Source organism: Oncorhynchus gorbuscha, unplaced genomic scaffold (assembly GCF_021184085.1).
Source record: "Oncorhynchus gorbuscha isolate QuinsamMale2020 ecotype Even-year unplaced genomic scaffold, OgorEven_v1.0 Un_scaffold_2897, whole genome shotgun sequence".
In the NCBI taxonomy this organism is placed as follows: domain Eukaryota; kingdom Metazoa; phylum Chordata; class Actinopteri; order Salmoniformes; family Salmonidae; genus Oncorhynchus; species Oncorhynchus gorbuscha.
The window spans coordinates 1-23,630 of record NW_025747287.1 but is presented as its reverse complement, the minus strand read 5'-3'; the positions used below and the strand labels follow the sequence as shown (position 1 = coordinate 23,630).

The 23,630-nt window shown below is 45.2% G+C and overlaps 4 pseudogenes across 1 annotated transcript; 1 reads left to right on the top strand and 3 right to left on the bottom strand.

Moving 5' to 3' along the window:
* Positions 1-791: 791 nt before the first annotated feature.
* LOC124027028 lies at positions 792-3,534 on the bottom strand (annotated as a pseudogene). Its single transcript, XR_006837329.1, has 4 exons — positions 3,376-3,534; positions 2,575-2,683; positions 2,240-2,350; positions 792-2,136 (listed from the first exon to the last, which is right to left on the bottom strand). The product of XR_006837329.1 is annotated as a tubulin beta-4B chain-like (transcript).
* A 3,913-nt stretch (positions 3,535-7,447) lies between these two features.
* On the bottom strand, positions 7,448-10,160 carry LOC124027025 (annotated as a pseudogene).
* A 2,254-nt stretch (positions 10,161-12,414) lies between these two features.
* Positions 12,415-14,836, top strand: LOC124027032 (annotated as a pseudogene).
* Positions 14,837-15,204: 368 nt separating this feature from the next.
* Positions 15,205-21,589, bottom strand: LOC124027027 (annotated as a pseudogene).
* Between the last annotated feature and the right edge of the window lie 2,041 nt (positions 21,590-23,630).

The window sequence follows — 23,630 nt, the reverse complement described above, 5'->3', positions numbered from 1 at the left end:
GTAGCCAACATTTTAAATAAATACCAATAGTCATTTTTAGAATTGGCCACCTCAGTAGATTTTCTTTGCATAATCAGTGCTGGACTTTGATCAGATGATGTCAACACTTGCTTCTCTCTCTCTCTCTTGTGAAAACACAACCAGACTTCTATAAGGAATTAACGAGAGGGCAAAAGCAGAAGACAGAGCATCGTATAAGCTGACGTCATGTATCAGACATCCCTAAAATGGTGAGTGTGAAGTATATGAGAAATAACGCACTTGCTCAGCATGCAGACCTTACTAGTCAGCTTTCGGTGAAGCTGTGATTGACAAAATAGCTTCAGTCAGAATTATTAGCCAGCGGCAACTGACTGCAGGAGCTGGGAAGTGATGACTGCTGAAAACAATGAATCCAAGTCTTTCTGTCTTTAACAGTCACTATACGTCAGTCTCATTTCACCTGTTGTTACATTCTAGGAATGTATTCCAATGCAGTTTATTGCTACTAACTCATTGGCATGAACCCATAGTGGGCAGTGCAGTTTGTCTTCAGCCTGTAGTTAATGCTCCCTCACAAACCCAGTTTCCAACTGTGGTTGGCCTTTTCTGGTTTGTAAATCTGCTTTTACCTTTGATATTTTGGGCTCATGGCTTCAAATGCATATAATTTACAGTATGTGAACATACTGTAATTGTACATGCTAACTTTAACCTAGTGTGTCATTTCAATTTCATGTTGTACAGTAATCAAGTCTATATAAGACCATATTAATTATTTATAACACCCATCAAATAAAAACAATAAAACATAGAGTAAGTACCAATTTAATTTGAACTTTAAAATCACTTTCTTTTAATTCCGCAAAGCAATGATGAGATGAATGTAGGAAAATGGAAACAATTCAGTGGATTTCCAACATACAACAACAGAAGTTTACTACTATCTGGTAAGATCACTGTCTAATGTGGAAAAACATTCAATTCATTTAGGAACATCTGCCTTCTTGAGAGAAAGCAGATGGTAAGGATGAAGGGATGGAGTTGGGGACAGGACGGAGGGGAGTGATAGACTGTTTGGCAGTTGAGTGACGGGATGGTTTAGGCTGCTTCCTCTTCTCCCTCCTCTTCAAACTCGCCCTCCTCAGCGGTGGCATCTTGGTACTGCTGGTACTCAGACACCAGGTCATTCATGTTGCTCTCAGCCTCAGTGAACTCCATCTCATCCATACCCTCTCCGGTGTACCAGTGAAGGAAGGCCTTACGACGGAACATGGCAGTGAACTGCTCAGAGATACGCTTGAACAGCTCCTGGATGGCTGTGCTGTTGCCGATGAAGGTGGCAGACATCTTGAGGCCGCGGGGTGGGATGTCGCAGACAGCGGTCTTCACGTTGTTGGGGATCCATTCCACAAAGTAGCTGCTGTTCTTGTTCTGGACGTTGAGCATCTGCTCGTCCACCTCCTTCATGGACATGCGACCACGGAAGATGGCGGCCACGGTGAGGTAACGGCCGTGACGAGGGTCGCAGGCCGCCATCATGTTCTTGGAGTCGAACATCTGCTGGGTGAGCTCAGGCACGGACAGGGCGCGGTACTGCTGGCTCCCCCTGCTGGTGAGGGGGGCGAAGCCGGGCATGAAGAAGTGCAGGCGGGGAAGGGCACCATGTTGACAGCCAGTTTGCGGAGGTCGGCATTGAGCTGGCCAGGAAACGAAGGCAGGTGGTCACTCCACTCATGGTGGCTGACACCAGGTGGTTGAGGTCTCCATAGGTGGGTGTGGTGAGCTTGAGAGTGCGGAAGCAGATGTCGTAGAGGGCTTCGTTGTCGATGCAGAAGGTCTCATCTGTGTTCTCCACCAGCTGATGCACAGAGAGGGTGGCGTTGTAGGGCTCCACCACTGTGTCGGACACTTTGGGAGAGGGCACCACGCTGAAGGTGTTCATGATGCGGTCAGGGTACTCCTCACGGATCTTGCTGATGAGCAGTGTGCCCATGCCAGAGCCAGTACCCCCACCCAGGGAGTGGGTGAGCTGGAAGCCCTGGAGACAGTCACAGGTCTCTGCCTCCTTCCTCACTACATCCATGACAGAGTCTACCAGCTCTGCTCCCTCTGTGTAGTGGCCCTTGGCCCAGTTGTTTCCAGCTCCACTCTGGCCTGCAGACAGAAGTGTCATAATCCATTATTTCCTGGACAAGATTACATTAGTAGTCTGCCACCAAATCTCATATTTCCACTGACTACCAAACCAACCACTCACCGAAGACAAAGTTGTCTGGCCTGAAGATCTGTCCGAAGGGGCCAGACCTGACAGAGTCCATGGTGCCCGGCTCCAGATCCACCAGGATGGCACGGGGGACATACTTCCCACCTGAAAAAGACAATAAATATTGGGCGTACTGAACCAATTATTACTGTGCATATTTGCACTGTATTTGTGATAATAGGGTACCTATTTATTTTAGGGTACCTATTGTTTGTTTTTTAATTGTTGATATAAGAGTCTATTTAATCAATTGAGCATGTTTCTGTTTGTTTCAATAATTGGTGACATGTGGTTTATGTATGCAATGCTATATAATGTGCATACTGTACCCGAGGCCTCATTGTAGTACACATTGATCCTGTCTAGCTGCAGGTCGCTGTCTCCATGGTAGGTTCCAGTCGGGTCGATGCCATGCTCATCACTGATCACCTCCCAGAACTGAGACAGTGAGAGAGAGAGAGGAGTTGAGATGCAAGTCAATAGCAATACACAGAAGCATCCTTTTAAAATGCCAGTTAGAATATAAAATACAAATAATTAAATATAATGCAATGTCTTTTCTGTTGCAGGGACATTTACCTTAATTTGCATTAGCATAATTTGCATTAAATATTCCCTTTACATAATTATGTAAGCCTCTAAATGATTTAAACTATGCATTAAAATTCCATTTAGATCTAAATATTTATCAGGTTAAATATGTTGTGTCATAAAAGAGAGAAGAGGATGGTATTCTAGTACCGTTATCTCTCCCTTCCACCGCACGTCCATTTAGAGACCCAAATAACTATTGTGAATGAGTCAGCAGCAACAGTAACAAATCTGCCCATTTCATATGCAACAGTGATTCAAACTGATAGTAATCGGATATAGCTATTGTTTCGCCTATTTCTCTTATACACATATTTATTTTGTGCACGGAATGACCATGCATTTTTCATGCATGTTATATTATAGCCAATCGATAATGCAGTTCTGCACCAGCTTCCTCTACAAGTCTTATGGGTGGATTACCTTTCTTCATTTTGCTATGCAGAGGTAAAAAAAAGAGGCTTATCTAGCTCGCCTGCAATAATTCACATGAAGCAATCTATTTTCTTGGTAAAATACAAATGAATCAACAATGATACCTTGGCTCCGATCTGGTTACCGCACTGGCCGGCTTGCAGATGCACTATTTCTCGCATTACGGCTGGATGGACGGGCGTTGGCAGTGAGGGAACCGCAGTCGAGATTTGGCCCGGAGGACGCTTCTTCTCTTCTTCCCCAGCTGACTGTCTGATGGGCACGCCTCTCCTTCAACTACTGGGCCGAATCGGTGGGTGTCATCCCCATGGTAACCAAAGACCGGAGGAGAGGAGGGATCCTAAGCTCGTGGAGAGAGCGGATAGGATGCTGTTATTTGGATTCTTCATCAATGAGTGTTCCAGAGATGCGCAGTCACCCGAACCTACTGACTGAGTGGTGTAGTGATGCAGTGATGCCAGTCTCCCGACCCTACTGACTGAGTGGTGTAGTGATGCGCAGTCTCCCGACCCTACTGACTGGTGTAGTGATGCGCAGTCTCCCGACCCTACTGACTGAGTGGTGTAGTGATGCGCAGTGACCCAAACCTACTGACTGAGTGGTGTAGTGATGCCCAGTCACCCGACCCTACTGACTGAGTGGTGTAGTGATGGCAGTCACCCGACCCTACTGACTGAGTGGTGTAGTGATGCCCAGTCTCCCGACCCTACTGACTGAGTGGTGTAGTGATGGCAGTCACCCGACCCTACTAATTGAGTGGTGTAGTGATGCCCAGTCACCCGACCCTACTGACTGAGTGGTGTAGTGATGGCAGTCACCCGACCCTACTGACTGAGTGGTGTAGTGATGCCCAGTCTCCCGACCCTACTGACTGAGTGGTGTAGTGATGCCCAGTCTCCCGACCCTACTGAATGAGTGGTGTAGTGATGCCCAGTCTCCCGACCCTACTGACTGAGTGGTGTAGTGATGCGCAGTCACTCAACCCTACTGACTGAGTGGTGTAGTGATGCGCAGTCTCCCAACCCTACTGAGTGGTGTAGTGATGCCCAGTCTCCCGACCCTACTGACTGAGTGGTGCAGTGATGCGCAGTCACCCGACCCTACTGACTGAGTGGTGTAGTGATGCGCAGTCTCCCGACCCTACTGACTGAGTGGTGTAGTGATGCGCAGTCTCCCGACCCTACTGACTGAGTGGTGTAGTGATGCACAGTCTCCCGACCCTACTGACTGAGTGGTGTAGTGATGCGCAGTCACTCAACCCTACTGACTGAGTGGTGTAGTGATGCGCAGTCTCCCAACCCTACTGAGTGGTGTAGTGATGCCCAGTCTCCCGACCCTACTGACTGAGTGGTGCAGTGATGCGCAGTCACCCGACCCTACTGACTGAGTGGTGTAGTGATGCGCAGTCTCCCGACCCTACTGACTGAGTGGTGTAGTGATGCGCAGTCTCCCGACCCTACTGACTGAGTGGTGTAGTGATGCACAGTCTCCGACCCTACTGACTGAGTGGTGTAGTGATGCGCAGTCACACGACCCTACTGACTGAGTGGTGTAGTGATGCACAGTCTCCCGACCCTACTGACTGAGTGGTGTAGTGATGCACAGTCTCCCGACCCTACTGACTGAGTGGTGTAGTGATGCAGTCTCCCGACCCTACTGACTGAGTGGTGTAGTGATGCCCAGTCACCTGACCCTACTGACTGAGTGGTGTAGTGATGCACAGTCTCCCGACCCTACTTACTGAGTGGTGTAGTGATGCACAGTCACCTGACCCTACTGACTGAATGGTGTAGTGATGCACAGTCACCTGACCCTACTGACTGAGTGGTGTAGTGATGCACAGTCACCTGACCCTACTGACTGAGTGGTGTAGTGATGCACAGTCACCTGACCCTACTGACTGAGTGGTGTAGTGATGCACAGTCTCCCGACCCTACTGACTGAGTGGTGTAGTGATGCCCAGTCACCTGACCCTACTGACTGAGTGGTGTAGTGATGCACAGTCACCTGACCCTACTGACTGAGTGGTGTAGTGATGCACAGTCACCTGACCCTACTGACTGAGTGGTGTAGTGATGCACAGTCACCTGACCCTACTGACTGAGTGGTGTAGTGATGCACAGTCACCTGACCCTACTGACTGAGTGGTGTAGTGATGCGCAGTCTCCCAACCCTACTGAGTGGTGTAGTGATGCCCAGTCTCCCGACCCTACTGACTGAGTGGTGTAGTGATGCCCAGTCACCTGACCCTACTGACTGAGTGGTGTAGTGATGCGCAGTCTCCCGACCCTACTGACTGAGTGGTGTAGTGATGCGCAGTCTCCCGACCCTACTGACTGAGTGGTGTAGTGATGCGCAGTCTCCCGACCCTACTGACTGAGTGGTGTAGTGATGCGCAGTCTCCCGACCCTACTGACTGAGTGGTGTAGTGATGCGCAGTCTCCCGACCCTACTGACTGAGTGGTGTAGTGATGCGCAGTCTCCCGACCCTACTGACTGAGTGGTGTAGTGATGCGCAGTCTCCCGACCCTACTGACTGAGTGGTGTAGTGATGCGCAGTCACCCGACCCTACTGACTGAGTGGTGTAGTGATGCGCAGTCTCCCGACCCTACTGACTGAGTGGTGTAGTGATAGCTGCATGCATCCTATAGTAAAATAGACTATCGTAAGTGAGCTGAAGGTATCATTGTCATCAACCCACTAATGATGTTCATGAGAGATTTTCCCCAGTAACACAGTGGTCACAATCACGAGTGGTGAAGCACAAGATACAAACCACACACTGTGGACTGATGATATATTGGCACCAACCAAAAAAATACATATTTAAAATACCATACTGTAGATTGAGGCGGATGGTAGTAGGCTATTGTTAAATCAATATTCTGAAACAGACTGTGGTCAAGATAAACACCCTGCAAGTGTGATCAAACAGGTAGTCCCTCCTGTGAAGCCCCCTCCCATTATGTAAATCCAACAATTTACACAGAAACTTGGTTTGGCATTGATGTTGTGTGCACTGTAAAGGTGTTGCTGTAACATTAACAGTCATTTACAGGCAGCTAGGGGTAAGTCAATGCATTTCATATTGCAGTAGAACTACTGCAATTTAAATAGTGTCAAAATAAGTACTGTGTAATGAATGACGCATGGTACAATAACATAGAATTTAGGTATACTTCACTGGTCACCCCCACACATCTCCCTCGCCAACTTTAAGCATCAGCTGTCAGAGCAGCTTACAGATCATTGCACCTGTGCATAGCCCCCATCCAACTACCTCATCCCCATATATATATATATTTTATTCTCCTTTGCACCCCAGTATTTCTACTTGCACATTCATCTTCTGCACATCTATCACTCCAGTGTTTATTTGCTAAATTGTCATTATTTTGCCACTACGGCCTATTTATTGCCTTATCGCCCTGATCTTACCTCATTTGCACACACTGTATATAGACTTTTTTCTATTGTATTATTGACTGTACATTTGTTTATTCCGTGTGTAACTCTGTGTTGTTTGTTATCGCACTGCTTTGCTTTATCTTGGCCAGGTCGCAGTTGTAAATTACAACTTGTTCTCAACTGGCCTACCTGGTTAAAACTTTTTTTTTTAATACAGCATATCAATGAATATTTGGTTTTTGTATCACTTGCACTTCTAGAGGCCTTAACACAGGCTTCCAAACGGCAGCGACTACAGGGCAAAACAGGCCAAAGGGACATGGCAAAATGCTCAAAGACTTGATACCACTCTTATCTATCCCCTATATATTTTAAATTGATGGGGCACTGTAACCATAGGAGTTAGATTGGTACAGCATTCTCACCTACAGGTGAAAAAAAATAGTCTCTTACAAGGTACGCCTCAAAATATATTAATGAGCCATAAACAAAAAGGTTTCGGCGCTCCAAAAATACAGTACGGTACTGTATTCTGTGGAAAGGAATTACAGCACCATTCGAAATACAGCAGTTCTTTGCCGGCACACAACATTTTCCCAATGCACCATAATTGACCTACCATGGTCCAAAGTGTGTAAAGTATTCTATCTGACCTGCTGGTTGTACGTCAGTGCCACTTACTGACGTACAACCAGCAGGTCAAATGATGGGACTGATGTTTTTACAGGTATTGAAAAGGTTATTTAAGTAAAGCAACACACCTAGCATTGGAACACATTGTTAATTTATTCACATAATTCAATTTAGACATCGAGTTACAGCTTGCTGCTTTCATAAGAAACCTCATGTTAGAATACCCTCTGACTTCTAGGATGAGACCTGAAAACGTTACAGGATACTAATTAGACTGAAGGGAACCGCTGAAGAGATGGTTGAGCACATTCATTTAATTATCACAAATCAGAGTTTCCTTTTCTTTAACATTAATTTAAATCAATCAAGTTGTGCTTTGGGGACAGGACGGAGGTGAGTGATACGACTGTTTGGCAGTTGAGTGACTGGATGGTTTAGGCGGCTTCCTCTTCTCCCTCCTCTTCAAACTCGCCCTCCTCAGCGGTGGCATCTTGGTACTGCTGGTACTCAGACACCAGGTCATTCATGTTGCTCTCAGCCTCAGTGAACTCCATCTCATCCATACCCTCTCCGGTGTACCAGTGAAGGAAGGCCTTACGGCGGAACATGGCAGTGAACTGCTCAGAGATACGCTTGAACAGCTCCTGGATGGCTGTGCTGTTGCCGATGAAGGTGGCAGACATCTTGAGGCCGCGGGTGGGATGTCGCAGACAGCGGTCTTCACATTGTTGGGGATCCATTCCACAAAGTAGCTGCTGTTCTTGTTCTGGACGTTGAGCATCTGCTCGTCCACCTCCTTCATGGACATGCGACCACGGAAGATGGCGGCCACGGTGAGGTAACGGCCGTGACGAGGGTCGCAGGCCGCCATCATGTTCTTGGAGTCGAACATCTGCTGGGTGAGCTCAGGCACGGACAGGGCGCGGTACTGCTGGCTCCCCTGCTGGTGAGGGGGCGAAGCCGGGCATGAAGAAGTGCAGGCGGGGGAAGGGCACCATGTTGACAGCCAGTTTGCGGAGGTCGGCATTGAGCTGGCCAGGGAAACGAAGGCAGGTGGTCACTCCACTCATGGTGGCTGACACCAGGTGGTTGAGGTCTCCATAGGTGGGTGTGGTGAGCTTGAGAGTGCGGAAGCAGATGTCGTAGAGGGCTTCGTTGTCGATGCAGAAGGTCTCATCTGTGTTCTCCACCAGCTGATGCACAGAGAGGGTGGCGTTGTAGGGCTCCACCACTGTGTCGGACACTTTGGGAGAGGGCACCACGCTGAAGGTGTTCATGATGCGGTCAGGGTACTCCTCACGGATCTTGCTGATGAGCAGGGTGCCCATGCCAGAGCCAGTACCCCCACCCAGGGAGTGGGTGAGCTGGAAGCCCTGGAGACAGTCACAGCTCTCTGCCTCCTTCCTCACTACATCCATGACAGAGTCTACCAGCTCTGCTCCTCTGTGTAGTGGCCCTTGGCCCAGTTGTTTCCAGCTCCACTCTGGCCTGCAGACAGAAGTGTCATAACCCATTATTTCCTGGACAAGATTACATTAGTAGTCTGCCACCAAATCTCATATTTCCACTGACTACCAAACCAACCACTCACCGAAGACAAAGTTGTCTGGCCTGAAGATCTGTCCGAAGGGGCCAGACCTGACAGAGTCCATGGTGCCCGGCTCCAGATCCACCAGGATGGCACGGGGGACATACTTCCCACCTGACAAATCAAAATCAAATCAATTTTTATTTGTCACATACACATGGTTAGCAGATGTTAATGTGAATGTAGCGAAATGCTTGTGTAATCGGTAAATTTTTCCTAATTAAAACAGATGTTTAATTAATTGTGCATGTTTAAATAATTGGTGACATTATGTGGTTTATGTATGCAATGCTATATAATGTGCATACTGTACCTGAGGCCTCATTGTAGTACACATTGATCCTGTCTAGCTGCAGGTCGCTGTCTCCATGGTAGGTTCCAGTCGGGTCGATGCCATGCTCATCACTGATCACCTCCCAGAACTGAGACGAGAGAATGAGAGAGAGTGAGTGAGGGAGGGTACAGGGGAGAGAGATGCAAGGCAATAGCAATACACAGAAGCATCCATTTAAAGCGCAAATTAGAATATAAATAAATAGATAATGCAATGTGTATTTTCTGTTGCATGGACATTTACCTTTTCAAGAGCAACACAAATAGCATGACTTGCATTAAATATCCCCTTTACATAATTATCTTATCGTCTAAATGCTTCAAATGAAGCATTAAAATGCCACTTAGACCGAAATATGAATCAGGTTGAATATGTAATGTTATAAGAGGGAGAACGGAGGTATTCTAGTAGGCTACCATATCTTTCCCTTCAACGCCCATTTTACAAGGACCCCAAATAACCATTGAGAATGAATCAGCGGAAGAAAAAAAAAAAATAAATCAGGACATGGCATATCGTATGCAACATCGATTAAAATGTAGTTTATCTTGTTCACGGAATGATCATGCATTTTTCGTCCATGGTAGCCTATAGGTCTATTATAGCCCATCGAGGATGCAGTCTTATGGGTGGATTACAAGCGGCCATTCTTAATTTAGCTACGCACTACGCAGAGAGAACGAGGTTTATCTAGGTCGCATGCAATCCCCAAATGAAGCAATCTATTTTATTGATATACAAACAAGAGAAGAGTAATACCTTGGCTCCAATCTGGTTTCCGCACTGTCCGGCTTGCAGATGTACTATTTCGCGCATTTTGGATGGAAGGAAGGGCGTTAGCTGTGAGGATTCGACGGTGGAACGAGAAGGTACTGGGCTTGGAGGACTCTCTTTGTCTTCTTACCCAGCTGACTATCTGATGGACCCGCCTCTCCTGCTACTACTGGGCCGAATCGGTGGTGCAACCTGACGTCATCCCCATGGTAACGAAAGACTGGAGGAAAAAGGGGATACATCGTCCTTGGCTCGTGGAGAGAGCGGATAGGATGCTGTGATTTGGAACTCGCCATTTTATTTATTTTATTTTATTTAACCTTTATTTAACTAGGCAAGTCAGTTAAGAACCAATTCTTATTTACAATGACGGTCTAACAAAGGCAAAAGGCCTCCTGCGAGAACGGGGCCTGGGATTATTTTTTATTTTATTTTAAATAATAGTAATTATAATAAGGGCAAAAAACACATCGCAACAAGAGAGTCAACACAACACTACATAAAGTGAGACCTAAGACAACAACATAGCAAGGCAGCAACTCATGACAAAATAGCATGGTAGCAACACAACATAATAACAACATGGTACAAACATTATTGGGCACAGACAACAGCACGAAGGGCATGAAGGTAGAGACAATAATACATCACACAAAGCAGCCACAACTGTCAGTATGAGTGTCCATGATTGAGTCTTTGAATGAAGAGATTGTTCCAGAGATGTGTAGTTACACGACTATAGTCATTGAGTGGTGTAGTGATAGCTGCATGCATCCTACAAAAACATCTCTTGTGAGTAGCCTGAAATTATCATCGTCATCAAGCCACTAATGAATGTTCATAGATTTTCCCCAATAATATAAAGTGGTCACAATCACATGTAGTGATTGCTACAATCCACACACTGTGGGCTGATGTTGAGAGTTTCAATTTCCTTGGTGTCCACATCACCAACGAACTATCATGGTCCAAACATACCAAGACGTCGTGAACAAAACCTTTTCCCCTCAGGAGACTGAAAAGATTTGGCATGTGTCCCCATATCCTCAAAAGGTTCTACAGCTGCACCATCAAGAGCATCCTAACCGGTTGCATCACCGCCTAGTATGTCAACTGCTCGGCATCTGACCGTAAGGCGCTACAGAGGGTAGTGCGAACGGCCCAGTACATTAATGGGGCCAAACTTCCTGCCATCCAGGACCTATATAATAGGCAGTGTCAGAGGAAAGCCCATAAAATTGTCAGAGACTCCAGTCACCCAAGTTATAGACTGTTTTCTCTGATACCGCACAGCAAATGGTCCCGGAGTGCCAAGTCTAGGACCAAAAGGCTCCGCAACAGCTTCTACCTCCAAGCCATAAGACTGCTGAACAATTAATAAAATTGCCACCGGACAATTTACATTGACTCCTCACTTTTCTACACTGCTGCTACTCGCTGTTTATTATCTATGCATAGTCACTTGTGTTACTTTCTATTATTACTTTTTATTTTAGTCTACTTGGTAAATATTTTCTTAATTCTTCTTGAACTGCAATGTTGGAGAGTTTGTAAGTAAGCATTTCACAGTTGTATTCGGTGCATCTGACAAATCAAGTTTGATTTCCTCTGATATTGACACCAAGCAACAATAACAAATATTTAAAATACCACACTGGAGGTGGAGGCAGATGGTTGAATTGTTTTAGCCAATATCCTGAAACCTTGAGTTTTCAAGGGAAACACAGGCTGGCCCCTCCAAACCCCTTTCTCCCCCTGTGAACCCCTCTTCATCCCCTTTCCTAATGTAAATGCAATGAAGCTGCACTGGCTTTTGGGGAAGAAACTTGGTTTGCCATTGAGGTTGTGTAAGGGGAAGATTAGGCCTACAGAATACCTTTTGAAGCTTTGCTCTATATGAGCATTCATTGGTGTCAAAAGCACTGGCATATAATTATTGCTTTAGATTACACAGTTATCCCCATTGTAAGTTTTATTTGCAAATAATGAATATAGTGCAAGGTACAAACAGGTATAACAGTTGTATACAATAGGTAATGATGTGTATGGTATTTACGTATTTACGTTAGGCCTACATTGTACCTGCCTTTGTTATAAGCATGTAAATACATATGTTTTAGGAACACAATGTAATGTGAGGCCACTTTTATTTATGATGATTTTACCAATAATTTTGGTTGATCATATTTTCATCCTGCTTCATGAGATATATCTTGACAGTCATCTTTCACTTTTCAGTCTTTTAAAGGCTTTTAAAGTTATTGATTGTGTGTCTCTATCCACAACCTTTAACAATGTTGCTATTCAAAACGTGTAACAGGTTCTAGGCTAAACCAGTTTGCAGCTATTCCACATGTGACCAATAGGGCTCGACTTCCTGTTTCACATTGCTGTCTGTCACGCAGTACTGTGTGTCTCTGGAGTCACACACAAACACAACTCAACAGACAGGAAAACAGCCTGCACTTTTAAGGTCTGGCATTACAACAAGAACAATGGAAGAATAGGCACTTTGAATATCTGTTTTGAAAATCAAAAGGGAGGTGATTTCTGAAAGACAACGTAAATAATCTCCACGTTTATATGCTTGACATGGGAATGTAGTATTGTTTAAGCCAGAGGATATCTTCTTCACAGACTCCCGGTACCTGATCAGGTGAAGACATACATGTCATCCAGTGTGTGTCTCCCAGAGGAGGATCTCTCCTGTCCTGTGTGCTGTGACATCTTCAGGGACCCTGTCCTCCTACCATGTAGCCACAGCTTTTGTAAGACCTGCCTACAATGCTACTGGAACACCTCAGCCCTCAGACAGTGCCCTGTCTGCAGGAGAAAAAGCTTCCAAGCGCACCCCTCCCTCCAATCTGGCTCTGAAGAACCTCTGTGAAGCTTTGCAAAAGAGCAGGATTCAGAGCTCAATCGGGGGGAACCGTGTACTTTGTAGTCTACATGGAGAGAGACTCAGATTCTTCTGTCTGGTGGACAAGCAGCCTGTCTGTGTAGTGTGCCAAGCCTCGAAAATACACAAGAACCATGACTGCATACCCACAGAGAAGGCAGCACAGGATTGCAAGGTGAGAGACTGAATAATAATTGAAATCATAATTGAAATGACTCTAGTATGTATATGCATTAAATAACTTAACTGTCATAGTTAACGTTGCCATTGTCTCATGTCAGGAGCCTGTGGCCCCTGGCAGTAGAATGCTGTTAATCAGGTCTATCCTGACAGTATATGTGAGTGTACAGTATTAGCAGAGAAATATAGCAGAGAAATGTAAAAGTGTGTAAAGTATTATATCTGCATTCCTATGGGATAAAAGCTGATCTGCTAGTTATACGTCAGTGAGTGGTGTTGATGGACATACAGTGTGTATGCAGAGTAAAACATCTTTAAACATAGTAAATTATCTCAGGTATTGAAAGGGTTATTTTAGTCAAGCGACACGCCTGGCATTGAACCTATTGTTAATTTATTTAACATAATTAAATCTAGACGTTTAATCGAGTTACAGCTTGCTGCTTTCATAAGAAGCCTCATGTTAGAATACCCTCTGACTTCTAGGATGAGCTCAACGTAGCACTGAAAATCTTACAGCATACACTGGACTCCCTCATTAGACTGAAGGGAACCTCTGAAGAGATGCTCGAATCCATTAAGGTAATCTCTACAGATGTCATCTCAGTTTCCTTTTCATTCAAATGAACTCAAATCCATCAAGTTGTGCTCTAACTGCCCCTCAGAATCAGGCCCTGGAGACAGAGAGGCAGATAAAGGATCTGTTTGTGGAACTCCACCAGTTCCTGTATGAGGAAGAGGCAGCGAGGCTAGCTGCTCTGAAGGAGGAGGAAGAGGAGAAGATAGGGCTGATGAAGAGTATGGTGACAAAGGCTGCAGCAGGGATGTTATACCTCAAAGAGACTATAACAGTCATAACACAGGAGATGACTGATGCTGAAGACATGACATTGCTCCAGGTTTGTACTGGCACAATTGACACATTACACACAATTTAAAAAAAGACAGAATAATTGTTTTTGAGGAGAGGATGGGATTTATTTTATTCAGCCACAATATTACACTTTCTTTTGCTTTTCAGAATTTTAAAGCCACTATAGAGAGGTATGTTGAAATCCCCCACCTCTGTCAATCATTCTATTTTTTCCTCCCTCTTTCTGCTTTGGAATATTGAACAGGACAATTGTATTATTTTGTGATTTCAGAGCCCAGTGCACAGGGCAGGGCCCAGAGAGGATTTCAGGGGCGCTGATTGATGTGGCCAAGCACCTCTGTAACCTCAAGTACAGAGTCTGGAAGAAAATGCTTCTGCATGTTGAATACAGTAAGTCAATTTCAATGGTTAACAGAGATGAGATAAGAAGGTTAACTCCCACAGCATTTTAACCTGGCGGAGAGAGCTAAAAAACAGTGGTGAGTGACACAAACCCTTTTCCTGTCTCTAACCCAGTCTCTGGCCCATTTCCTCCTCTTCAGCTCCTGTGACCTTGGACCCAAACACAGCACACCCCTGCCTCTTCCTGTCACATGACCTCACATCCCTTCAGTACACCAGCCAGCCCCACCGTCTCCCTGACAACCCTGAACGCTTCCACATGAGTGCAGAGGTCCTGGGCATGACCGGGCTTAGCTCAGGAAGCCACTGGTGGGTAGTGGATACAGGATGTAACAACGACTGGATTCTGGGCGTGGCCTGTACGTCTGTCACCAGGAATGTGGAGGTCCAGGCCCGGCCCGAGAACGGGTTTTGGACCATGTGTCTGCGAGACAGGGAGTACAGAGCGATGACTCACCCCCAACAGCTGTGACAGTCACAGAGAAACTCAAGAGGGTCAGAGTGCAGCTGGACTGGGACAAGGGCCAAGTGTCTTTCTTTGACCCTGCTGATGATGATACACCTCTTTACTCTTTCTCACACACGTTCACAGAGAAAGTGTTTCCGTATTTCTATACGCAAAGCAAACACCCTCTGAGAATCCTACCTGAGAGGATGTGTGTTACAGTGCAACAGAGTGGGACAGGACATCCCTGTACAGTTCCCGACTGATCATTTTTACAATATATTCATTTCTGTCAACCCACAAATAGTGTGACTTTTATTTACAGGGCAGTGCATGTCAACTATATATTTGATACTCCATACATACAAGCACAAGTTTACAGATATGTTTCCTTTTCATCTACTGCAGGTGACCTTTCTTACAAGTATCTGTTCTGGTCAAGAAGAATTTCAATAAGGGAACAATGTTTACAATCTGTAAAATTATATAAATCATTAAAATGTGTTGTTCAGAACTTGACACGAATTGTAGATCAGAGACATCCATAATCAATGAACCATTGAAAGTGTCAGAATTATCTTTTTGTAAATACAGTTACCTGCGCTGAGAACACAAATCTTTCGATTTTCCCATCCTAGATAAAACAAATACATTTTCTTTCCATAGTAGAGTTAAATTAACTTATTCACTATTAACCAGTTATAACATGTTAACTGCTATAACATAGAACAATTATTATAAAATGAATAGCTCTAGCCACGCATTGTACACTTTGTGTTCATAATCTTTTGCGTCCTGGAGTAGGTTCTTGATGGGGTGGTGATTGTAGATGGTTCCGACTGATACTTCTCTTCAGTGATGATAGGGTCTCTGTAGGAAGGAGATGGGCGGCGAGCCCACACTGCTGGGGCTGTGGAGGTGTGACTCATACGAGCCAGGGGTCATACCCATCACCCCCTTTGTCTCCGGCGTCTCCCCTCGCAGGAAGTCATCCTCATCTGCATCCGAGCACTAAGACAGAGAGAAAAACAGCCAATCAAACCACAAAAACAACCAATAGGGAGACACACAGCATCCAATCATGTGTGTCCCTGAGAGAATACAAGACTGTCTGTGTTTTACCGGTCTGACTCTCTTGGTGGTGACGGTGTCCACCTCAGTGTCTGCTGGCTCCTCCCACACCTGGTAGAGGGGCTCGATTAGTTTACTTGACCTGGAGAGGAGAGAAGAAAACATGATCAGAAATGGAAAATTAACTCTCTTCTTAGAGTTCAGGTTGCACTACTGCCATTTCCAACCAATTTCTCCTGTTTTGTGCCCACTGATATGTGGTCCCTGAGAAGGGTTCATGGGTTACCTCTTGAGCACGTAGGGGTCAAAGGGGAAGAAACTGTCCAGGGGGTTGGTGTTGGTGGACACACAGTCGCCCACGGAGCTGCGGACCACGGGGAGAATATGGCGGTTGTTCCTCTCGATGATGGTGTAGCAGAACACCAACTGGTACTTTCTGTGGATGGATGGATACACGTCTGGGTCAAACAACCACTTCACATTTTAGAAGCAGACAGAAACTAACACAGTGCTGTAGCAGAGTGTAATTGATGCGACTGGCTTAAAGGGTGGTTGGTCGGTGTACCACTGTACCTGGTGATGGCAGCAAACACGTTGGTGACGGCAGGCAGGCAGACCTTCAGAGGGCTGAGCTGACACATCACTATCCTCTCTAGGTTCAGACTCTGCAGGTACGCCAGCCCTGGGAGGGAAACAGACACACAGTTATATAATACTGGAAACTGGTAGAGAGACCCCTTACAGACACACAGTTATATAATACTGGAAACTGGTAGAGAGACCCCCTTACAGACATACAGTTATATAATACTGGAAACTGGTAGAGAGACCCCCTTACAGACACACAGTTATATAATACTGGAAACTGGTAGAGAGACCCCCTTACAGACATACAGTTATATTATATAATACTGGAAACTGGTAGAGAGACCCCCTTACAGACACACAGTTATATAATACTGAAACTGGTAGAGAGACCCCTTACAGTTATATAATACTGGAAACTGGTAGAGAGCCCCGCCTTACAGACACACAGTTATATAATACTGAAACTGGTAGAGAGACCCCCATACAGACACACAGTTATATAATACTGAAACTGGTAGAGAGACCCCCCTTACAGACACACAGTTATATAATACTGGAAACTGGTAGAGAGACCCCCTTACAGACATACAGTTATATAATACTGGAAACTGGTGAGAGACCCCCCTTACAGACACACAGTTATATAATACTGGAAACTGGTAGAGAGACTTCTCATAGACATACAGTTATATAATACTGGAAACTGGTAGAGAGCCCCGCCTTACAGACACACAGTTATATAATACTGGAAACTGGTAGAGAGCCCCCCCTTTACAGACACACAGTTATATAATACTGAAACTGGTAGAGAGCCCCCCTTACAGACACACAGTTATATAATACTGGAAACTGGTAGAGAGCCCCCCCCTTACAGACACACAGTTATATAATACTGGAAACTGGTAGAGAGCCCCCTTACAGACACACAGTTATATAATACTGAAACTGGTAGAGAGCCCCCCTTACAGACACAGTTATATAATACTGGAAACTGGTAGAGAGCCCTCCCATAGAGATTGCCAGGCCAGTGAGATATATCAACTGATACAAAAACAAAATTGTAAGTATCTGTGTGTTTTTACACGCATGTGTAATCCCCTACCTTTCTTCATGTTGCCCTCCAGGATGCTCCTGTGTCTGAAGATGAATGTGTAGAAGACAGCCTGGCAGGCGTTATAGAAGGCCCGTGTAGTGTGATGTCACAGTAGGCCCGGGAGCCAGAGTCCTGGCTGTCTATGTATAGGTGGAGCCAGGGGACCAGCAGGTCCAGACACGCACGCACCGTACTGCAGGACGGAGAACAGTCAGAGAATCTTAGTTAGGGAGTTAGAGGGACCACAGAGTATGCTGCATAGAACCAACCACACCCTAACATGCTCTAAGGAGCCCTTTCTGATCAGCAAAAGTAGGGTGTGACTCACGCGACGGGCAGGAAGTTGGCACGGGCCAGGAAGCTACCCATGTAGCCAGCGGCAGATTGGCGCAGTACTGCCGGGTGAGACGGGCTCTGCAGTAACCTCCACAGGTGTTCCAGAAACGCCTCTGCCAGAGCCTGAGAGAGGGGTCAAACACACAGCCAATCAATCGAGTTACCCACTCAACTGTTCTATAAAATGCCACTACTATAAAGCCGCACGGATGCACACTGTTGCGAGTACTGACCAGTCTGAAGGCTGCAGAGGTAGAAGAGGGCGTATTGGGCGTGACAGGAGGCGGTGTAGGTAGGATAAGTTTATCAAACACACACACCAGGTCCTTGTACAGATCCTTAGTCCGCTCCACATCCAGACAACCTGCCAGAGAGAGAGAGGAGGGGAGAGAGAAAGGAAGCAGAGTAAGCACTGTCTTGTCATATGTCTAGTGAGTGTGTGTGAAGACCCTGTGCTCACTGTTGGATTTGGCACATGTCCTTGATGAAGGCCAGCAGCACAACCATGAGAGTGTCCAGTCTCTCAGCAACAGGGTGGACCACACATTGGTCCCTGTTGGACTGGACTTCACTGAACAGACATCCTCATCCTGTGTGAGAGAGAGAGAAGGAGCGTCACCACTTCAGTCGCAAAATGGAGAACTATCACACCTGTGACTGTTGTATGTAAAACATAGCAGATCTAGTCAGCCACCATGTCAAAGAGACCCTCCTCCTCCTGCTCTCCTTCAACTCTTGCTGCACAGCATTCTCCTCCACCTCCTCTATCTCCCGGGAGCACTCACCTGGAACACAACACACCGTGTTAGCACACAAAAAATACCTTTTTCAGTGAAGAACTGGAAAGCCAAAAACACACACACACACACACACACACACACACACACACACACACACACACACACACACACACACACACACACACACACACACACACACACACACACACACACACACACACACACACACACACACACGAGAGCAACTGTGCCTTAACTAACACACACTTACGTCCAGTTTGAGCATCCTACTGATGATGAGTTCAGGACGTCTCGTCACCCCAGAAGAGAGGGGAGATGTAAGACAACCATACTGCCACCAGAAGGTTATGGACATAACACTTGGGGAGAGAGGAGACAACCCTGGGAGAGTGACATAACACTCCTGGGGAGACAACCATACTGTACAACAATCTGACAGAAGGTTATGGACATAACACTCCTGGGGAGAGTGAAAGACAACCATACTGTACAACAAACCTGACAGAAGGTTATGGACATAACACTCCTGGGGAGAGTGAAAGACAACCATACTGTACAACAATCTGACAGAAGGTTATGGACATAACACTCCTGGGGAGAGAGTGAAAGAAACCACATTGTACAACAATCTGACGAAGGTTATGGGACATAACACTGGGAACAACCTGACAGAAGGTTATGGACATAACACTCCTGGGGAGAGTGAAAGACAACCATACTGTACAACAACCTGACAGAATGTTATGGACATAACACTCCTGGGGAGAGTGAAAGACAACCATACTGTACAACAATCTGACAGAAGGTTATGGACATAACACTCCTGGGGAGAGTGAAAGACAACCATACTGTACAACAATCTGACAATAAAAGAACGAAACATGAGGCTACCTACCGCAGCCACTGCTTACCAGGGTTCTGGAAGATTTCTGCACAAAAGGAAAGTTGTCAATCAGAATGGGCATCAGGAAACAGCTGGTGCTGAAATGAGAAGGACAAAAAAACATGTTTATTACCAGTTTGCATTGGGGGTCAACAGTTCCCAAGATCAGACCTGGGTCTGAAAATGATCCAGCAACATGTTGTAGGATTGTCTTATGGCTACTTACGATGGGACATATCTGCCAATCAGCTGCAGGCCTGGTGACACTGGTCAAAACTTCTTGGAAGGTCTTCAAATCAAGAAAGAAGAGAAAGGGTTAACACTGCAGAAATGAATGAAGTATTTGCCGTTTTGAACGAACATCCAACGTTGAACAAGTTGGATCTGTGAACTGGGTGTCATTATACCCTTTATATTGGAATGGAACGTTGATTCTGTAACGTTTGAAGTAAAACAAAATTGTAACGTTTGAAGTAAAAAAAAAATTGTAACATTGAAGTAAAACTAAGATTTATGAGGAAGTCTGTCAGCCTGACAAATCAGTAACCATAAGGGGTGGGACTCCTGCAGTGAAAGTCCCCAGTGCTAGAGTCTCCATGCATTATCTTATCTACACCTCACCTCCCTCTTATCATCCTCACTCTTCAAGGGCTTTAGAGGTGTGCCTAGTTTCCCCCTAAAAGGACGAGTGGAGCAGCCTTTTACCAACTGCAGTCTCAGGTCACTATGAATTTACTGCAGTGTGTATTTCAATGAAACATTTCAGGGACTGTCTGTTGAACAACCTTCCCATCGCAAACAGTAATGAAACAGTAACACCTGCCACATCGTCATCATCCGAGTCAGAGATGTCCACTCCTCCCTCACAGATATTCACTCTCTGGAAAGGAAGGAAAAACAACAGGTCTTTAAAGTAGCCATATTGACTTATCAGAATGTCCACGCAGACAGACAGGAACTCACTGGGTTTGAAGTTGGAGACCACCATCTTGGAGGCAGGCCCGGAGGTAGACCGTGCCTGGGCAGATACCAGGTTACCGAGGAAGGCCAGATACTCCTCCACTACGTGCAGGGCTTCGGCCCAGCCACGGCAGCCTCTGGTTCACAGAGACACAAGGGGTAGATACAGCATTAGAAAACTGTTCCTGGACTGGGCAGTACTGTCCATCTCTGATTCAAGTGTTCCATCCTCACCAGAGCCACATAGATCAGCTGCTCATGGTCTTTGCTGAGTTGTGTCACACACCCGGAACTCCTGCAGCCAGTTGATGATCTGGGCATCCTGGGTCGCAAGGGCAAGATACCATTATCTCATTAAGATCTCTGGAAACGTCCTTGTTACACTGTACATGTAGCAGAACTGCTAGTCGTGCTCATTTACCTTGATATTCGGATCTGCCAGTCGATGTTTCAACAACTCATAGTCACTGGTGTCTCCTTGAAAAACAACCAACCAGCAGCAAATACTGTCATATGTTTACCAGGTTATAACTACATTCCAGAGTGAATCACATAAGTGTCTAAGGCATCCAAGTCTGGTGTCACTGGATTGAAATCTCACCTGTTTGAATTTCGCTAACGTGGCAACAACATTGCCCCCAAACCGCACCGTCTTCAAGGGGGGACTGTTCATGAAATCTCTCCCCTCAATCTCCATGCTTTACACACACGCGCTGGGGAGGGAATGATGGCAACAATAGCGCGCGAGTAAATTGACTGAGCTACAAAGTGGTAAGCAAGTATTGTGAAACATAAAGCATGACAACACAATACAGTTAGCACAGCTTGCTATAAATGTGCTAGCTACTATCAGTTTGATGGTAATGCGTTTATAGAAACGTATTTGAAAGGCTTCAGTCTTACAAATCAAATGAAATAGTGTTCAGATAGCTACAATTCTATTTGCAACGCAAAATGCTGTTTCGATCCAGATCAAATTAAACGTGCCTTCTCCATGCCGCTAACTTCACAACAGGAAGAGAGAATGGTGACCGATTTTATTTACGGAAATGAATGGTAGATTCTTCTTTCTGTACTAGCGCCGTGGTCTTCTATGGTGCATTACTGCAACCTACCGTGGCGGAGCAATAGGCATATTTGATTGAACAGTTCCGTCAGAACATGTCACATTTGCCATCGCGGCCTATCTGGATTGAGCGTTATCAATCCGACTCTAATATTGCACTCTAAATTTATGGGGAGGGATTAGAACATTGGACACGGCATTTGGGCTCCCGAGTGGCGCAGCTGTCTAAGGCGTCACTACAGTCCCTGGTTCGAATCCAGGCTGAATCACATCCGGTCGTGATTGGGAGTCCCATAGGGCGGCGCACAATTGACCCAGCATAGTCTGGGGTAGGCCGTCATTGTAAATAAGAATTTGTTCTTAACTGACTTGCCTAGTTAAATAAATGTTACATAAAATTGTAGGGAATGTTTTTTCAAGCAGTAGTGAATAATTGACAGCGCTTACCTCAATTCAAGACGTGGTGAAATCATGAACATTCATGATGTACTTGTCCTGCTCTGAGTGTGTGTCTCTTCCAGCAGTTCATCCAGCAGGCTCCCCACATGGCGCATGGGTTCAACCTGGGCATTGTAGCCTGGTCTCATAGACCAGACATAACATAGTAAACGTAATTAGTAACGATCAAAGTATAGTTATATGTTTTATTTGGTATGGTTACATAAGACAGATGGTTATTATTATGGTTATGAAATGAGGGTGTTGGTTGGGGTGGATGGGTAGGCATATAACGCAAACGTCTACCAACCCAAAGGTTGTAAGTTCAAATCTCATCAGGGATAACTTGAGCATTTTAGCTAATTAGCAAATGTTCAACGACTTACTACTTTTTAGCTATGCAACTGCTTAGCATGTTAGCTAACCCTTCCCTAACCCTAACCGTAACTATTTTAGCGAACCCTTCAATAACCATAAGGTTAGCCACCTAGCTAGAATTTGTAACATATACTGTGTTTTGCAAATTCGTAACATATAGTGTGTTTTGAAAATTCATAACAAATAAACATATAACATAACATGGACATCCACAAATGAATACATACCATATTAAATATATCATACTAAATGGAGTGTGGATTTACATACAGAATATTACGAAATGCACTGAGACCAAGTTGGGGCATTAGACCGAACCAGATGCTGGCTGAGCAGAAGCAGCATTAACAATGATTGGTGCACAATTGGCCCAGCGTCATCCAGGTTTGGCTGGTGTAGGTCATCATTGTAAATAAGAATTTGTTCTTAACTGACTTGCCTAGATAAAAAAAAAAGATCTAGAATTCTACGCATTGGCTTTAGGCACATTTATTCCCACTGATTTACCAGATATCTACTCAATACTCTCAGTCGCTATATCTCAACACTACTCATCCACTCAAAGCCCAACACATCCACTCAGACATACCTGTACACAGAGGATTATATTTCGGTCATTGAAATTTTTTTGCCCATTAGGCACAAACTGGTTGAATAATTTCAACAACAAAAAATGAAATGTGTTGACTTTGAATCAACAGTGTTCAACCAGTTTGTGTCCAGTGCAATGGCGATTTTAGCATGTAACAATACATTAATTGCACTAAAACAGTTACAAATGGTGCCCACAAATTGTTAGGGCCTACATAAAGCTGTGCCAACAGCAGTCCCAACACCTTACCACTGCTACACCTGGCTATCAGCGGAGCCTTGTCTGGCAGCGAAACAGTTAATTCAGCCTAATTTACTGCCTTTTAAAAACAACATAGCTGATATGGCTGACTTGCTTAAACAAATGTGGTTTCTACTGACAATTGAGATGTACAAACTATGGTATTTAGATGTACAAACTATGGCATTTAGATGTACAAACTATGGCATAAGTGGATGACGAGCGAATAAGAGGCAATCTCTAATTTGATTAAGACATTAATGAACGAGGTAGGATGGACGTAGACAATATAACTATGTGCTCAGCACTTTTGAAATGTACAGCAACAGAATTCAGAACATTGACCTTTCTTACAGTATTCTCCCTGTACACCAAGTCAGAACTGTAGGATAAATAAAGGGGTATATAAGCAGAC